This window comes from Sarcophilus harrisii, chromosome 3, assembly GCF_902635505.1.
Source record: "Sarcophilus harrisii chromosome 3, mSarHar1.11, whole genome shotgun sequence".
Lineage (NCBI taxonomy): Eukaryota > Metazoa > Chordata > Mammalia > Dasyuromorphia > Dasyuridae > Sarcophilus > Sarcophilus harrisii.
Window position 1 is genome coordinate 155,531,677 of NC_045428.1, and position 10,852 is coordinate 155,542,528.

The window sequence follows — 10,852 nt, forward strand, 5'->3', positions numbered from 1 at the left end:
CTGGTATGAAAAGAATAGACACTGAAAAGGAAATTTCTTTTCCATACAGAAAAAAATGAATGTCTTCATTAGAATACAACTGACAATCAACTGTAAGCATAGCCCTTTTCTCTATGTAGCTCACCAAATGACATATTTTGAAATGTTATAGAGGCCTCTCTAGCCTCCCCTCTGGAGGCTAGAATAGTATTTGCTAGTAAGTCCAAAAAGGGAGGGGGAAAAGTTCTCTTTCAAACCAGCTTAATAGTGAGAACAAATATGAATATTTCATGTTTTAAATATCAAATGCTTATAAACAAAGTCACTTTTGACATTAATTGATTATGACTAATTCTGACAGTCCTGCAAAACTGCTGTCAACCGATAGCCTGATTCTCCCTTTTTATACAGAGGGAGCTACATTGTGTTCAACACTGTGTCAGCACCACATCAGAAGATGTGGAAGAGAGAGAAAAAGGAGAAAAGAAAAACAACCCAAAACGGTTTCTTTCCAAAAAAAAAAAAAAAAAAAAAACTAAAAATCAAAGCCCTTAAACTTGGCCTAAGTATGTAAAAGATTCAAGGGGAAAAAATAAAAATAAAATATTCAAAGCAATATATAAGCCAAAGAAAAATAGTTTGATACAGATCATAACCTCTGAACTGAAGGTATTGTTAAATTACTAATAATGTATTGCATTTTTTAGGATTATAGTAAACAGGATTACAGACTGAACACCCAAAGAGATTTGAGAACTCACCTGGTCTAATTCTTTGACAGACTTAACTGAGCTCATAAAAATAAGAGGAAGGACTTCAATTTAAGATCTTCTCACTGCGCAATCTGTGCTCTTTCCATTGTACCATTCTCTCTCAGGTAATTCTCCAAGAATTACCCTATGAGGTGATTAGAACAAGTCTTATTCTCATTTTGCAGATGAAGAAACTGAGCCTCAGAGTTAAAAGTATTGGAACTATGTGAATAAGAAGAAAGCACTTATGAGCAAAAACAAAACAGAAAAAAAAAAAAAAAAAAAACCCTGAAAGGAGCACTAATCTTTCTTTGATATTGAGCCTGCAAGAAGTTAACCCACAAAATATCTGAGAGAAGCAAGGTAGCTTCTTTTTTTTTTTAATTATCATTTTAGTTTAATCAGCTTATTATTTTATCTATGTGCTAAAATTCTGCTAAGGACTTTCCTTAAACAATTTCTCTTGACAACTTTTGTACAATTTACAGTTGTACAAATTTGGCTGTCAGGTAGGACACTGAAAGACAACCAGTTACATTGGATAGATAGAATTGTCACTTTAGTCAGGAAGGTCTAGGTTCAAGGCATCCTAATCCATTCTGGTCTTCTTACTCTGGGCAAGAGAGATTTTGAAAACAGTTTTGCTATATTGATTTGTCCTTTGGAAATAAGTAAACTCATTTTGTGTCACAGATATAGAGTGTATGTGTTTGTGCATGAGTTGGGGAGTGGTGAGAAGAAAGTCTTTTTTTTTTTTTTTTTTTTTGTGCATTCTATTGGTAATCTGTTATTATCCATGTCTCTGGAGGAATACTGTTAACTGAGATTTTATTCCAAACTTTATGAGGACATGTGATTAAAGAATATTGACAGATTTGGTTGTGATATATACATATCAGATATGTAGTAGGGAAGTTCTATTCTGAGATCTTCTCTATTCTCTCAGGTATGCTGATGTTATGAGAGCCAGACCAAAGAGTGAGAGGTTATGTAACACTGAATCTTAAGAGTGTTAAATGGATTTTCCCTTGACCACATCACTGATAAGTATAGTGAAGGTGAAATACACAAGCACATGTTCTTGATTCTAAGCCCTATTCACTTACAATTAAAGAAAAACACAATAATAAAAAATGGATATTACTCTTTTATACTTTATCATCTTGTATGGATTTCTACATTTTGATGAGTTTTCTTGTCTGAAAAACCATGAACTGCTTAAGGTAAAATATTTTTGTCATATTTCTTTCTTTTATAACCTTTAGTATTAGATGATAGTACTAACTTGAGTAACTTGTATAATGATTTAGGAAAAAAAATCGTAGAGGAAACAATCTGGATATTTACAGACAAACAGAATTTAGATTGACAGAGAATAATTGTCTATCTATTTGATTACTTAGACAGTATGATGATATAAATGAACAACAACATGCAGAGTAGAACATCCAATTTAAAGTAGCATTAGGTCATTCAAATACATATATGTTTATACATACATATGTGTATACACACATATATGTACACACATAAATCCTCTATGTTTAACCCAAATGTTTTCTTTGCAAGCATTAAGAGACTTTTTTGGTAAATGCTCAGCCTCTGCTAAAAGAGAATGATGTACTTGGCAATGACTAATTCTGCATTTGTACAACTGCCTTGTACTTATAACACACCTTACAAAAAATGTTGCTGTGTTCCTGTAAGTAATAAATTAAGTGTCTGTGTCTGAAGTAAATAAATTGTTTCCCTTCCATTTATCAGATTATAACCAGAGTAACTTACTCAATTTTTTCAGTCACAAAATACTACAAGAAAGCCAAGATTATAATGTAGATGGACTCTATATTTGGATATATAATTGTCCCTATTGAAAAATTAAAAGTCACCATGAATAAGAATTAATTAATCATTTAGATGGACACTCGAAGAAATGAAAAGTACAATTTTATTTTGAGGAATTGGAAGAAAGCCAATATCAGCATAGGTCTAAGACAAGTAATGACCGATTGCTGAGCAAGTGGTCAATGGCAATGGCTAGCCATTTCTAATCCATCTTTTCACCTGAAACAACTACTTCAATTTTTTTTCATTTTGGAGGCAGTATAAAATAGTGTGGTAAAAAAGTCTGAAGACATATATGGTAGGATCATAGCTTCATTAATTTATAGCTAGAAGAATGTTAGAAGCTCTAATATCCAAGCCTCTTGCTGATGAGGAATTTAGGACCAGAATATTTAAGTGACTTTCTGAAGATCAAATAGGCAATAAATAAATTAGCTAAGATTTGAACCCAGGTTCTCAGATTCCAAATTCAATATTCTGTAGATGTTAAAATTAGCTTGTGACTTTTGACAAATCATTCAATTCTATAATATAACTATCCTTTTTCCACTTTGTAAGGTTATTATGGGAGAAAACAAGTGAGAAAATGTACATGAAGGCATTTTGAAAATTATAGAGAGTTAAATGAAAGGCATTATCATTTTCAAAATAAGGAACTATAGGATAGAGAGTTTACTGTAAGTTATTTGCCTAAAATTATAGAGTTAGTAATTTAGGTGATTTCTATTCATTACATGATGATAGGTAAGGGAGATTCCTTTTTATAAAGGAACTTCAAGAAACTGGTCATCAGGTTGATTTGAAGTTTCAGTTGAATAACAGACAGTCCAGAACTAGTTTTCTCTTTTTCCTTCAAAATCTTTTCTCTGTGTACTTCTCTTCATTTGACTCTGCTAATTTTTTATCTTATGTTTTTAGCCATTAAAATCTCTAGGTTTGGGTCCCTGATTTAAAATTTCAAGACATATCTCCAAGCAATCATTAGTTCCACCTCTATGAGCTGTCACCTCACTACATTCCCCTCACTGACAGCTTCTTAACTGAGAGCATTGCTATGTAATTCATATTTTGAGGAGGTATGGTATATGGGTTCACCTCAGAAGGATAGAACAGCTTACTGACTTACAAAATATGACCTTGGGAGAACAAGGAAGCTTTGAATGATTTGTTTTACTGAGTTTCACCTTGAATTTTTTATTTTTCTTCTCTAATTTTGCATTTAAAAAAATGAACCTCAGAGATATCTCCCTCCAGAGGATTTTTTTATTTTAAGAAACTGTCTTAGACTAGGTATAGCCTAGACAAGATAGATATAAAAAAATTCACATAATTGATCTGAAGTTAACCAAGATTTTCTTTACTCAAATTCCCCTGTTTCTCCTTATTAGCATATAGTTTTACCTATTGTTTTCAAGCACAAAGATATGATCAGATGAGACCCAAGACTTGGGTTAAAGACTTTCATCTATCATGTATTGATAAGGTGACCTTTAGCAACTAAGTTTACCTCTTAGTGCTCTAGCTAACTAGAGCTAATATATATTTCAAAGAAAGTGATGATCTCCTCTTTTTGAAAGGAAATTCCTTAATTGCAAGTTTACTGAATCAATAAAAGCCCCAATCTAGTCTCCAGGTCCAGCCCCATCTATCTAGCCAGTTTGATCAAGAAGTATTTATGTGATGTTGCTACGCAAAGAAAACAAACTAACAAAGTAGTCCCTGCCCTTAAGAACCTTAAATTCTAATGGAAGAGAAAAGCAAATATATACAATAGATTGTAATGCCAGAGAAACTGAGGCAAGATAGAGATTAGAGAGTTTTTTATATTTTGTTTGAAAGGGAGATATTTACTGGGACCAAATGGATCCATGGTTTGGTGCCAGGACTAAATGAATCCAGCATCTCCAAGAATCCACCAAGAATGTCTGATACAAAGATTCTTTTATAGGGTAACAAGAAAGATGACATAAGGGAGGAAGGCACCTGGGATGGAGATGACATAATGGAAGGAGGTACCTGAGATGGGGAAAATATTCCTCCTGATATTCTAATGATGTCTAAGATAAAAGATCTTTATCCTATCAAGCATTCTAATGATTAAGAGGGAATGGTTATAGCTGGAGGCAGAGTAACTGAGGTAGGACAATTAGGGAAACTGGGTTAGGACATTAAAAGGGAACTCTGGCACAACAAGATGATAGATATCTAAGACTATTAGGATAAGTTTTTTGTAATAAAAGGACTGTTAGGAATGACTTCATTGTTTACATGCTCAGCAAGTGACAGTTTTGATAAAATAAAACAAAAAAAAAAGCAAAAGAATTATAGATGATATGCACATAAATGCACACACATGCACATACACACATTTCTCCCTGGAAAGGATGAATGTCAAAAGCTTAGTTTTAATATATGCCAGAAAACCAAAATAAAAATAATGCATTCTTCTAGAAAAAAAGTTAGTTCCAGGTTCAATTATTCTAGATTTTAAACTTAATCCTGAAGTCATTATTTCAGCTTCCAAATCTTTCCAAAATTGTTGATTTTACAACAAAATTACCAGCTGCATATTTTGCTGAATTACTAATTTGCAAGCATTACTTACTGGAAAACACTTCACACAGCTGTCTGGCCCTAACCTAAATGACTTTCTGATTTCTGAACATTTAAAAAAAAAAAAAAAAAAAAAAAGTTGTGTAAATAATAACTTTAGTTCAAGGTCTTTGGCAATGCAAAATTGTCTGCCAGAATCTACTACACACTCTGAATAGTTAAGGAAAATAGTTTTTTCGGGGTTTTGTTTTGTTTTGTTTTGTTTTTGTTTGTTTGTTTGTTTTTGGGGGGGGTCTATGATTTGTTTGGACAGGCAGAAGTCAATGAAAGGTGTGCAAATAGTATGCAACTAAAATACCTGGGTGCCTTTTAACTAAATTTTCACCTCTTCAGGCTTTATCAAGATTAGACATTCACTTTTGCATTTTTCTCAGTAATGTGTCACCATGATCTGGCAACCTATACCCACCTTTTTGTAACAAACAAAATATATCAAGACCTTCAGGCAGCAATTAATTGTTATCAACTTGTGAAAGCTATCAGAAACCCCAAGTCACAACACCCTTAATGGTAAGGTTCAAACAATGTGAGCAACTCTAACTTCTGCTTGCCTCACCTTAAAGTATCTCTGAATAATGTTTAATGGAAAGAAAGGACAAAACAATTAAGATATTTGTTCATTTAGGAAGGAGACTAATTGAAACAGACACCTTGATGAGAGCCAAAGAATCTAATGAGCCCAACATTACAGCAAAAGGAAATAGCTTCACTTTTTTTCATTTTCCCCCTTAATTGAAATGTCTTTCTGTTAAAGTTGCTGACAAATCTTGCTGGTCAAGAGCCACTTTAGGAAAATCCCTCAGTGACAGGAAAAGTGAAAAAAATAAAAAAAGAGAGAAAAAAAAAAGCTTTTAAAGTGTTGGGTTTTTTTTTTTCCCCTCTCTCCTTTTTTTGCTATTTGAGAGTCCATTATCAGTCTGTCAGGGTGTGCTGTTTTGGCGTCGTCTGGCTATGAAACTGCACAATACCTTCTATGTGAAAGGTGCAAGATGATCCCAGGCTAGACCAGCTCTAATACCTACCATCAAGGGTGACAGGTAGAACAAACTTTCATCTCATCCTGGAGGATTTTCAAGTAACCACAACATCCCAGCAGCAGTTTTGCTTACCTAGATGCTTGACTTAGTTTTATCAGCAACTATTTTGAGATTGACACTGATAAGGGTTAAAAGAGCCTCTTAAGATAATGCATTTGTAAGTGAAATTTAAAGCACACTCCCATGTGATTTGGATTCCCTTCCCACTGCTCTCCACTACCCTTAAAGTCTTTAAATTCATAAACTGGAATTCCTGCATTCCAAGTATAGGGGACAAATTACATGAACAGAAGTCACCAGGAGTTTAGTATAGTCGAATAAGCACTGAAATTGGAGTTCTGAGATCTTAGATTAAATCCTTACTCTTACACTTGCTGTTTGTGAGATCTTGACCAAGTCACTTAATTTCTCTGAAAGTCAGCATCCTTATCTGTAAAATAAGGAGTTAGACTGGTGCCTTTCAATAATTCTATAATAATAAAAAATCTATAATGTTGCAAAACTAGAAAGTGTGGAGAAAGGCCAAGAAAGGTGAAGAGGGTAGTCTTCAGATATCATAATATACTTAGAAAGGAATATATTTGAGCTATTAAATGTCACAAAAGATAATGAATACCTAAGAGCCCTCAAGAGGAAATAGGGAGAAAGAAAAAATAGAAACATATTAAGACTGTGTGTCTTAATCTATGTTGTGTCATAAAATAAAATACACAGATTATAAAGAAATCACTTATATTGAAATTTAGTTATCCAAATATATACCAAAAAAATTCACAGTTCCCAGATTTAAAACTTCTGCTGCAGTAGGGTCTCAAGATACTGACAGTAGCTTTTAGTTTCTTCTATTATTTTGATAAAATATTATTATGTTAAGTCACAGAAAATGTAATAAAGAAACTCACTATTCTCAAGGTTTAGTATCTGGTACACAGCTAGAATCCAGTAATTGTGGACTGACTGACTAATTATTGTGCGGGAGAAACTGTGATTTAGAAGACCTGGTTTCAAATCACCATTATTATACTTACAGGCCATATGATCTATGGGGAAAGGTCTATATTTTTCTAAATATTTTTTGTTCCTCAGTTTTCTTATCAATAAAATTGGGATAATAAATCTTATAATACCTCATGGAATTTTTTTTTTTTTTTGCAAAACTTAAAGCAAAACAAAGTAAGATGACTTTTTTTTTAAAAATCCTGAATTATATTTTTCCTCTTTATTTTATTACATAAAAAATTGTACTAGATCTTCCTTTATCCTGATGATAAATACATAGGACCATCTACTTCTAAATCATATATTTTTCTTTCTCCCTTTACTGTTATATGGATGTAATCATATCTTTCTATAGATGTTTCTTAACAATGTTATCATGAGTACTAATAAACATAATTTTATTAAATTCGATGCCATATGTTTAACCTATGATTTCCCAACTTGTTTTTATTTATTTATAAATTATATATATAGATTATTATTTACCTATAAATTAGTCTGTATAAGCATTAGTGAGTCAAAAAATATTTATTAATTTCTTATCATAGGCCAACACTACATTAAGTGCTGAGGACACAAAGAAAGGCAGGATAATACCTACCTTTGATCACAGGGGTCCTCAAACTTTTTAAATAAGGGGCCAGTTCACTGTCCCTCAGACTGTTGGAGGGCCGGACTATTGTAAAAACAAAAACTTTGTTTTGTGGGCCTTTAAATAAAAGAAACTTCATAGCCCTGGGTGAGGGGGATAAACAACCTCAGCTGCCGCATCTGGTCCTTGGGCCGTAGTTTGAAGACCCCTGAAAGGGACAAATAACATGTAAACAACCATGTACAAACAGACTAGATGCAGATTAAATAATTATATATGTGTTTGCAGAATTAAAGCAGTAGAATTAAGAGGTATTAACATGTGTACATTAACACAAAAAATAAACATTTTTTAAAAAGAAAAAGATACTTATTTTTTTTTTTAATCTAGAATAAATAAGGAGGACACTGGAGTTTGTCAGGTAAAAGAATAATTTGGTCACATTTTAGGAAAAAGGAAGATCACTTTATCAGCTGTGTGGAAAGTGGATTAAAAGTAGGGAAAAACTTAAAGGAAGGAGATAAATTAATAGTTCAAGCAATAGGTAATAAAAATCTTCACTTGGGGGTTGTCTTAGGAAGTATATAGAAAGGCAGATATGAAAAATTTGGAGTTTGAATTGATAACTTGGCAATAAGAAGAGAGAAGTAAGAAGTCAGATGATCATGAGATTGTGAGAAACTAAATGACTGCAAGCCTTGTATCTTCAGCACTAAGAGCCAATATGGACTCTAACTTCTCTTTGATAATTATTATCTCATGCCAATGTTATATACTTAAATTGAATGTTATAAATTTATAAAGCTCCATGTGTTATTTTCGATTGAAATATCTATTATTTTAAAGTATGTCTAATTGATTTCAAGTTCAATAACAAAACAAATATTTTTATGAATATGTAGTATTATAGATCTGTTTTTCTAGTTCCATTCAAGCCAAACAAAAAGTAAGAAAAAACAATTGTTAGTTGCCTGCTTTGCACAATTAAATCACAAATCCAGTTCCCCTACCAATACTCATTATATTATGTCTAAGAATTTGTGCTAAGCGAAAGTACATCATTTCATCTTTTTTTTTTGATTGTCTCTTATTATATTATCAAGTTATATTTGTCAGTTTCTTATTACATTTTATTACATAATACTATATATTATATAGTATATATATTATATTATATATTGTATTACATAAGCTATAAAGTTAAATAATTTGCTGATGTTTTTCAGCTTTGTGACCCTCATAAGGATCTTTGTGTTGTAATTCATCCCACTGTGATCTCTTTGACTTCTTCAGACTGTTAATGGTTATCTCTATCCTAGATCCCCCAAAAGATCTATAATATTTTGGAAATTTAAATGTTTTATGTGACTGTTGCTGTTTATGTGCTGTGACTACTGTGATGTCACAGTCATTCTAGAGTAAATGATTTGAAGATTTTGAATGAGTTAAAAAAAAAAAAGTTCCCAAGAAGTTCAGAAATAAATTCTAATAAACATACTCACTCTTTCTGTCCTGACTGTGGGAAGTAAATATAAAACAAATAGGACCTGTTATGATATATTTTAATATTCCTTTAAAAATTAGAATATTTCATATGACATAATCAACTCCATTATCAGTGAAGTAGCTGCCTTAGAATACTAATGAAGATTGACATTTATTGATCTTTCATCCACTTCTAACATATAGTAAGGTAGGCAGAATGATGGAGCAACAGAATTTATAAAAATAAAAAAAAAAAAGATACCTGAGATAATCTTACCTGTACTAATAAATAGAATAGAAACTGCCACTCATCCTGATATTACTGAATTCAAACCCTCAAAATATAGAATTCTTTGAAAGAATTTGGACTTGGAGCATACTAAAAAAAATATGACTCAAGTAACCAAGAATGATGTAGAGAGAAGTTAACTTACCATAACTGGCAATGTTTCTATCTAGAAGTTATGTTCAGAAATACTTCCACATGGCAAAAAAATATATTACAGGTTCAAGAAGAGTGAATCAAATTTGGATATTCCAATAAGTTCTAAAAATGAAATTTTCTTGTTACCCCCACACACACACTTTTTACAATCACCTATCTAGCTACATGGTAAGGAACAGCAGTATTCAGTATTCTAGGACATCATTGTTGATCAAGAAGAAAAAGGGAGGGAATCTTTTAAAGATTTGAGGGGGGAAAGTATTGGTAATAGTATTTAAATATTTACTAATAAGGATATGTAGAAGAAATCAATGGTATGTCTTGATGCTCTTCCTGCATGTTGCTATTTTAGTCAGTCAGCCAATCATTTAATTGACAAAAAAACAAAAACAAACAAAAAAAAACTATACATATAGTTACTGTGTGTCAAACCATCTGCTAAGCATTGGAGGTGCAAAGAAAAGCAGAAACTAGATCCTGATCTCAAGGAGGTAGCAGTCTAATTGGGAAGAGGAGAACAAAAATTGACCAACTATGTAAAAGCAAGCCATATTCCAGAAAATATAGAAATAATCAACAGTGGGAAGGCACTGCCATTAAAGGGGATCAAGAAAGGTTGTTGTAGAAGACAGGATATTTTGGGGGGCTTTGAGGAAAGCCAGTAAGCAGAGAGGAAAGGAAAGATAATTTCTGAAGTTGAGAGATGGATTGTGTGAGGGATATGAAGGAAGAATATCAAAAGATGATCTTATTTACACTGTTTCAGATTCTCTATTAAGCAATAAAAGGGTGGAAGAAAACTGGAAATGTAAGATGTTAAGGATGTTGAATACCAAATAGAATGCTATATTTAATCTTGGAGGATGACAGGAAGTCACTTCAATTTGACTAGTGTTGGAGAAAGGCAACATGAAATGATCACAAATGAATTTTAGGAAGAATATTTTAACTGCTAAATAGAGAATAAATAAGAGTGACAAGAGACTTGTGTCAAGGATTCCAGTCAGCAGGAGATTACAAAAATCCAAGCTTAAGAAGACAAAATTCTGCACCAGAATGATGGTTCCTTCTGAGGAGAAATTTGGGGATGGTGGGGAGGCTATTT